This window comes from Artibeus jamaicensis, unplaced genomic scaffold, assembly GCF_021234435.1.
Source record: "Artibeus jamaicensis isolate MK-2021 breed Jamaican fruit bat unplaced genomic scaffold, CSHL_Jam_final contig_548, whole genome shotgun sequence".
Lineage (NCBI taxonomy): Eukaryota > Metazoa > Chordata > Mammalia > Chiroptera > Phyllostomidae > Artibeus > Artibeus jamaicensis.
The window spans coordinates 24,458,757-24,465,580 of record NW_026521883.1 but is presented as its reverse complement, the minus strand read 5'-3'; the positions used below and the strand labels follow the sequence as shown (position 1 = coordinate 24,465,580).

The 6,824-nt window shown below is 37.9% G+C and overlaps 1 pseudogene; it reads left to right on the top strand.

The window, feature by feature from the left end:
• Positions 1–5,943: 5,943 nt before the first annotated feature.
• Positions 5,944–6,552, top strand: LOC119057593 (high mobility group protein B3-like; annotated as a pseudogene).
• Positions 6,553–6,824: the final 272 nt, after the last annotated feature.

The following is a 6,824-nucleotide window of genomic DNA, read 5'->3' as shown; positions in this document are numbered from 1 at the left end:
TTCCTTGCTCTGTCAATTGAGGGTGATGAATCAATTGTTTTGCTGCTTCTATTGAGAATAGAAGCAAAAGCACACCAAGCACTCAGGTATCAGTTTCCAACAAAAAGAGCTAGGGCTCCTTTGGGGAAATGGCTTATTTTAGGACCTGTATGGAAATGTGTAAGGTGAACCAGGATTATCTACTAGGGAAATGCAAGTTAAAACCAAAAGGAGATACCAGCATACTGCTACTGGAATGACTAAAATTAGAAATATTGATCCACTAGAACAAGTACAAGTCTCGTACACTAGGACTGTAAACTTGGACAAGGATTTTGGAAAAGAGTTTGGTGGTTCCTTAAAAGGTCAATCATATGAGCTGGCCATTCATTTCTAGGTATGTACCTAAGATAAATGAGAGCATATTTTTGTAGAAATGCTTGTTTATAAATGTTCATTGCTTTATTGGTGACAGCCAAAACCTGAAAATAACCTAACTGTCCATCAACAAGTGAGTAGATGATGAAATTGATATATATATATCTCCATACAATGAAATGTTGCTTGTCAATAAAAAAATAAACTGACATGTTACAATATGGATGAATCCCAATATAATTATGCTGAGTGAAAAACAGAGTACGCATACTTTTCAAGTGCATTTATATGAAACTTTGGGAAAAGGAAAATAATCCATAGTGGTAGAAACAGATCGTTGGTTGCCGGTGGGGGTTAGACAGGCTTTGGAAGGGTGGGAGCGAGGGCTTGCAAAGAGGGAGGAGGGAGCTTTTGGGCATGTGAACCTGTCATCTTGATTGTGGTGATAGATTCTAGGAAATACACATTTGTCAAAACTTATCAGTTTGTACACTTTAAATGTCCAGATTTTATGTCGATATTCCTTGGCAAAGCTTTAAAAAAAGTGGTAAGTTTTATTTCTTTGTAGACTTGTTATTACCAATGTGAATTGCTATTACTTATTTGCTCATATTTCTTTTTTAGATTCTGAGCTCCTTGAAGTTAGAAATTCATTGTATTTTTTAAACTAACATTGGGGTTAATTTAATGTATATATAACAAATAACATACAAAAGTATAAATCAATAAGTGCATAATACCAAACATGTGCAATGCCTAGGTAGGGTCTTTGGAAAATTTCTCCAAGCCTTATTTGAGATGACTATATCTTGAAAAATGAGGGTGAAAAAGCTAGATTTGTTTGTAAACCTAGAAATGTACCCCAGAGTAAAATAAACAAAAATAAGCATGCACTACTCTGAAAAACTTGACCATAGCAATACTTTAATTCCTAATGTTAGCAAAATTCTTTCTTGGCATGTCTGATGACCATGTCTGATGTGTCTGCCTCTTAGAGTAAATGAACTAATGTGAAGTAGGACCCGCTTCTGACATCACAACTTGGGGGAAGTGGACTAGTGAGAATAAGACTCAATGGGTTTGGGCAAGATAAGGGGGCTCCTAGAAACTTTTGTCTAAAGAATAGGAACATATTCATTTGACTCCTGAGTTGTCCTTAGTTCAGTGGCTAATTAATAGGCCTTTTCATTATTTTTATTGTTGTTCTATTACAGTTGTGCCAATTTTCCCCCATTGCTCTCCCCTGCGCCCCTCAGCCCTGCTCCCACAGTCAATTCCCACCCTGTTGTCCATATCCATGGGTCATTTATAGCTGTTCTTTAACTAGGCCCTGCCCCTTCTTTCTTTCTTCATCTCCCTCCCCACCCTCTGGTCCCTGTCGGTCTGTTTCATGTTTCCATGCCTCTGGTTCTGTTTTGCTCACTTGCTTGTTTTGTTCATTAGGTCCCTGTGATAGATGAGATCACATGCTGTTTGCCTTTCACTGCCTGGCTTGTTTCACTTAGCATAATACTCTGCAGTTCCATCTATGCTGTCATGAAAGGTAGGAGTTCATTCTCCTTTTCATTTTTTTAAGACCCTAGAGTCCGGCATCTGATACGGCTGGTTGATATGGTTGCATTAAGGAAGCTTAGGATAATCTCCATTCTCACCCCAAAGTTTAACTCTCCCTACACACACATTAATTTCTCTAGATACTTGTCAGAAACATAAGCATAGTATTTCTGCTGTGCAAAATATGAGGAGGTACTATCCTGAAGGGGTTTATAATCTAATTGGAAAGAGAAAATACCAAAACATGACAAAAGTAGCAAATGACCAGGGAGTGGAAAATACACAAGAAGGAGGAAATTCAGAGTGCGTGGAAAGGATTTGCCTTTTGATCAGGGAAGCTATGGGAAAAAAGATGGGATTTTAGCTCAATTATGTAGGATTACAGCAGGCTAAGCAGTGAACAAAGAACACTGGTAGGTGAGGTGACAAGGGTGAAATAGAATGGAAAGGAAAAAAGTAATTTAACAAAAGTAAACAAGCTAATGAAATAAAACTGAACATTGCCTTCAGGCAAACATAAAAATGGCATCTGGTAGTTTTAGGAGGAAAGAACATTTTAAAAGAAAAACCTGACTCAATTATTTTTTTATTCTTCAAACCAGTTTTTTGTGTGTGTGTGTGTATATATATATATGATTTTTTACTTCATAAGTAATACCTTAAATGAATACCAGTGTCACAGTTCTCTAAAATTTAATGGGTGATGCATAATCCAGAAGATAGAAATGATGATTCTTAAAAAATAAGTTCACTAACTGAATTCTGTGTGAAGGGACCGTCAGTGAATCTCTTTGGGAAATGGCTTATGCCAGGTGATTGGAAATGATTGTTTATACTAATGTTATATATGTGTGTATGTACAGGGATAGATTTGTCAACTATGCAGACAAAGGGCTTTAATCAGATTGACTAGTTGATATTTGGTCTATGCCATCACTGATCATATGTAATAATCTAATTCAAAGAACCCTGATACTAGTATAAATAAATTATAACAAATTAGCTGAATCAGCTCTGGAAGTTTAGGCCTTTCCAACAAAGCACTGCCTAAACCCTGAGCTGAGGGTAGATGGCAATGTGGACTAAACCGACTCCCAAGAAAGGATGGAAGGATGGACAGCTTCTGTAAAACTCGGATGTCAAGAGTAACATCTCCTCCCGAAATTACCCTCCTGAAGCTACAGCTTCTTGAAAAAAAATGCCACTTGTATAATGACAACGAGCGTTGCAGGGTATTCTGGCACTCTAGCAACCTTTAAAATGGAAACAAAATTGAACACTGGTAAAGGAACAGTGTTTGCATTTAACAAGAAATTCTACATTCCCATGGGTCCACTAAACTCAGGGAACATCTTCAGAAAAAAAAATTTCTCTTTTTTAGTTCAAAGGATGAAAATTATAAGTTAAATGGAGTGGGAAAGACAAAGTCACTTAAAAGTACTTCTGTGATTAAATAGTCTATATTCAAATTGTATTGCAACCGATTTTAATAACTGACACCTTGAGTGAAAAGTGTTTTATTTCTGTAGAACTTCTATACAAAGAAACATGCTTTTGTGTCTCACTCTAGAGAATAGTGGAATAAGAGCTATAAGAGTCACACTTATACTTGTACATGAGAGGAATCTATGCAGTTGTAGTGTAAGAAGTAATCTTAGAGATCATCTAGTTCAAACATCTTATTTCACAAATGAGGAGACAGGCGTAGAGGTCACCCTGAGATTGATGTTTAAGGAAGATTAGTCTGGCGGCATTGGCATGACACTGCGGTGTGGCCTCAGAGGCTGGTCGGGTTAGGCCTGGGTCAGGCTAGGTTGTTTTCTCCAGTGGCTGGAAGTGCACGCCAGCAGAAGGATGACTGTGAATTAGAGCTCAGGTTAAGACAAAGGGGGCAGAATCTGGCATCAGCTCCAAAGGAGCAATGAAAAAAGATGTCAGAGCTGAGATAAGAACATTCTGGGAAATAGACTCTAAGGCACGAAAGAGGTATTGGATGAAAACCAACACTTACAAAGCAGGAATGCCAAGGACACATTGTTTTATGAGTTTTGCATATGCTGTGGAAGAAAACTTGGCGTCCTGTTGGAGGTTCTGACTTGAACTGCAAATAATAATGCAAAAAATAGAATAAAATGAGTAATAGTGAGGTGGTTAAAAAAACTGATGAACTCTCATTGGCCCATCTTCCTTGTTTTGGATTCACAGAAACCTCTCTCTGTTGTTGTTACTTTCCTTTTGGGGGTATTTTTGGTTATAGATTTCTAAGGCCTACAAGCAAGTAAAAAGGGGGGTTTATGGGCTTAGAAGTAGACAAAGTGAGATTTGATTCCTGGGCTTTGATGATGGCCAGGCAAATGATTTTGGACAGATTACAAATCTTCTCTGAGCTTAAGTTTTTTCATCTGCAAAATGGAGATGACAGTACCTTCTAATTCAAAGGGTTATTTTGAGAAAGATTTATCTAAAATTCCCAGCACAGAATATGCTTTCAACAGATAGTTTTCTACAATGCTAAATTTGTTTTAAAAAAAGTACATCTTTTGAAGAATATACTCTAGCTTTGCTTTCCCTGAGAATGGTCTGACTCATTCACCAAATGCTAACCTTATAATTTGACTCTCACAGAGATACCACTGTCCACAACTTCTAGGGCCATTGTACCTCATCCCTCTAAGTACATGGCTGTAAATGATAGAGTGATTAGCATAACCCCAGGGCTTGGGATATGTATTAGTTTTTCATCATTATAGCTTTTGGTTATTTCAATCCAATAACAAATATGTACTTGATGACCAGATGCTCAGATAATGGACAAAACCAGCCAGAAAAAAAGAATCAAAGAGCTCTCTCCCTGTGAAAAGTACAATACTAGAGATGCCTAACTCCCCATGTAATGAAAACAGCTAATGGCAGAATCAGGGAAGCTTCTTTCTTCCCCAGTAAACCAAAGGTTAAAGGGAATTATGATCGCATCTGCACTGCAGCCCCATAGTATTTTTAAAATAAGAAAATCAAGGAGTAGATTATTTTTCATTATTCTTAAAGTTTGGTACACCTTTCAATAAATTTGCCAACTTTCATTTTTGCTGTCTCCTTATTTTTAAGTTTCAGACATGTAATCTGAATGGAAATTGACAATCTAAATGGAAATAACTCTCTTTGTGGAAATAATAGGATAAAATAATTGGGCTATAAGAACCTAGAGAGATAATTTAATATAACATTTCAATTCATAAAAAAATTAAGCCTGTAAAATTAGGCATTATGATACTATGCAGTGATTCCTAGACTTCTGGATTTCTTAGGCCAGTACATTTTTTTTTTTCAATGCAGAGGTAGACATCAGTTTGTTTTTTCTTGTTTATCCCTTGGGTTTATCATCCACTGTCACTATACTATCTCTATCTCTTCATCCTAGCTGAGCACTAATTGTTGGTTGGATGTTTGGGAACTACTATGGTAGTAACTCAACAAACTTTGAATTAAGCTTCCATAATGCAGGGAAGTATCTTTAATGCAGCTGGACCCATTTGGGCATCTTTGAACTTTATTCTGTTGTAGGCTTAAACCGAGAGGGGCCACTTCCAGTAGGCTGCACTGACTGAGGTAACAGTAATCTAGGATAAAGAAAGTTCTGCATTAGACTCAAGAAAGATCATATCTGCATGACTTTATGGTCAAGGATAGATCATTAAAACCAGCTCTATGGCCTCAGACAAGTCGTATTACCATTTTGAATTTAACTTTATCATAAAGAATATCAAAAAATCTTACCATAGATAAAAACTATAAACTCTGGAAGACATAAAACTTGGAGTGATGAACAAAATTTAGGCATATTCTGAAGAGATGTTAACATTTGGATGAAGGAAATAAGATGGCAAGAGTTTCCTGTTTTGTTTTTTTTTACTTCTTTTAGCTCAAGGGCGGCATGCAGTCAGCATACATGGGGCAGCTAAAACTTCCCTAGAAACCTTCCCTGTTGCTGCTATAAAGAACCAGTCACAGAAACTAGTGAACGATACCAGCAGGATGGCCGTACGTGATCCCAAGAAACTAAAGGGCAAGATGTGTGCTTATGCCTTCTGGGTGCAGACGTACTGAGCAGAACATAGTAAGAAAACCCCAGATATTTCTGTCAATTTTGCAGAATTTTTCAAGAAGTGCTCTAAGAGGTGGAAGACAATGTCTGAGCAAAAGAAGTCTAAATTTGATGGCAAAGGCAAGTAAAATATGCTATGATCAGAAAGTGAAGGATTAGAGACCAACTAAGAAAGGAAAGAAGAAGGACCCTAATGCCCCCCAAAGACCATGTCTGGGTTCTTCCCGTTCTGTTCAGAATGCCACCTCAAGATTCAATCCACAAATCCTGGCATCTGTATTGGAAATGGGGCAAAGTAGGGAGGAAAGACAGGGAACAACAAGTGACAGGGAAAAGCAGCCTTACAACAACAAGGCTGCCAAGCTGAAGCTGAGTGAGAAGTCTGAGAAGGATGTCACCAACTATGAGTCCAAAGAAAGTTTGATGGCACAAAGGGTCCCACTAAAGTTGCCAGGAAAAAGGTGGAAGAGACAGACAAAGATGATAAGAAGGAATAGGAGGTGGAGAAAGGGGAGGAGGACGAGGAGGAAGGGGAATGAGAAAACTGTTTATGTGTCTCCTGTGAATGCCTCAGAGTGGGGGAGTGCTGTAATCGACACAGCTCTTACCTGAGACATGTTTATGGCCCTCATTAGGATTAATTGCACGTGACCATTATCGGGTCTCTCAAAGTGCTCTAGAAATTGTCAGTGGTTTACATGAAGTGGCCGTGGGTGCCTGGAGCCTGCTGAAACTATATTAACGTTGCACATATTTCCAAACATTTTAAAAATGAAAAGACTCTCATGTCCTCTTCACTCTGTGCACTTTG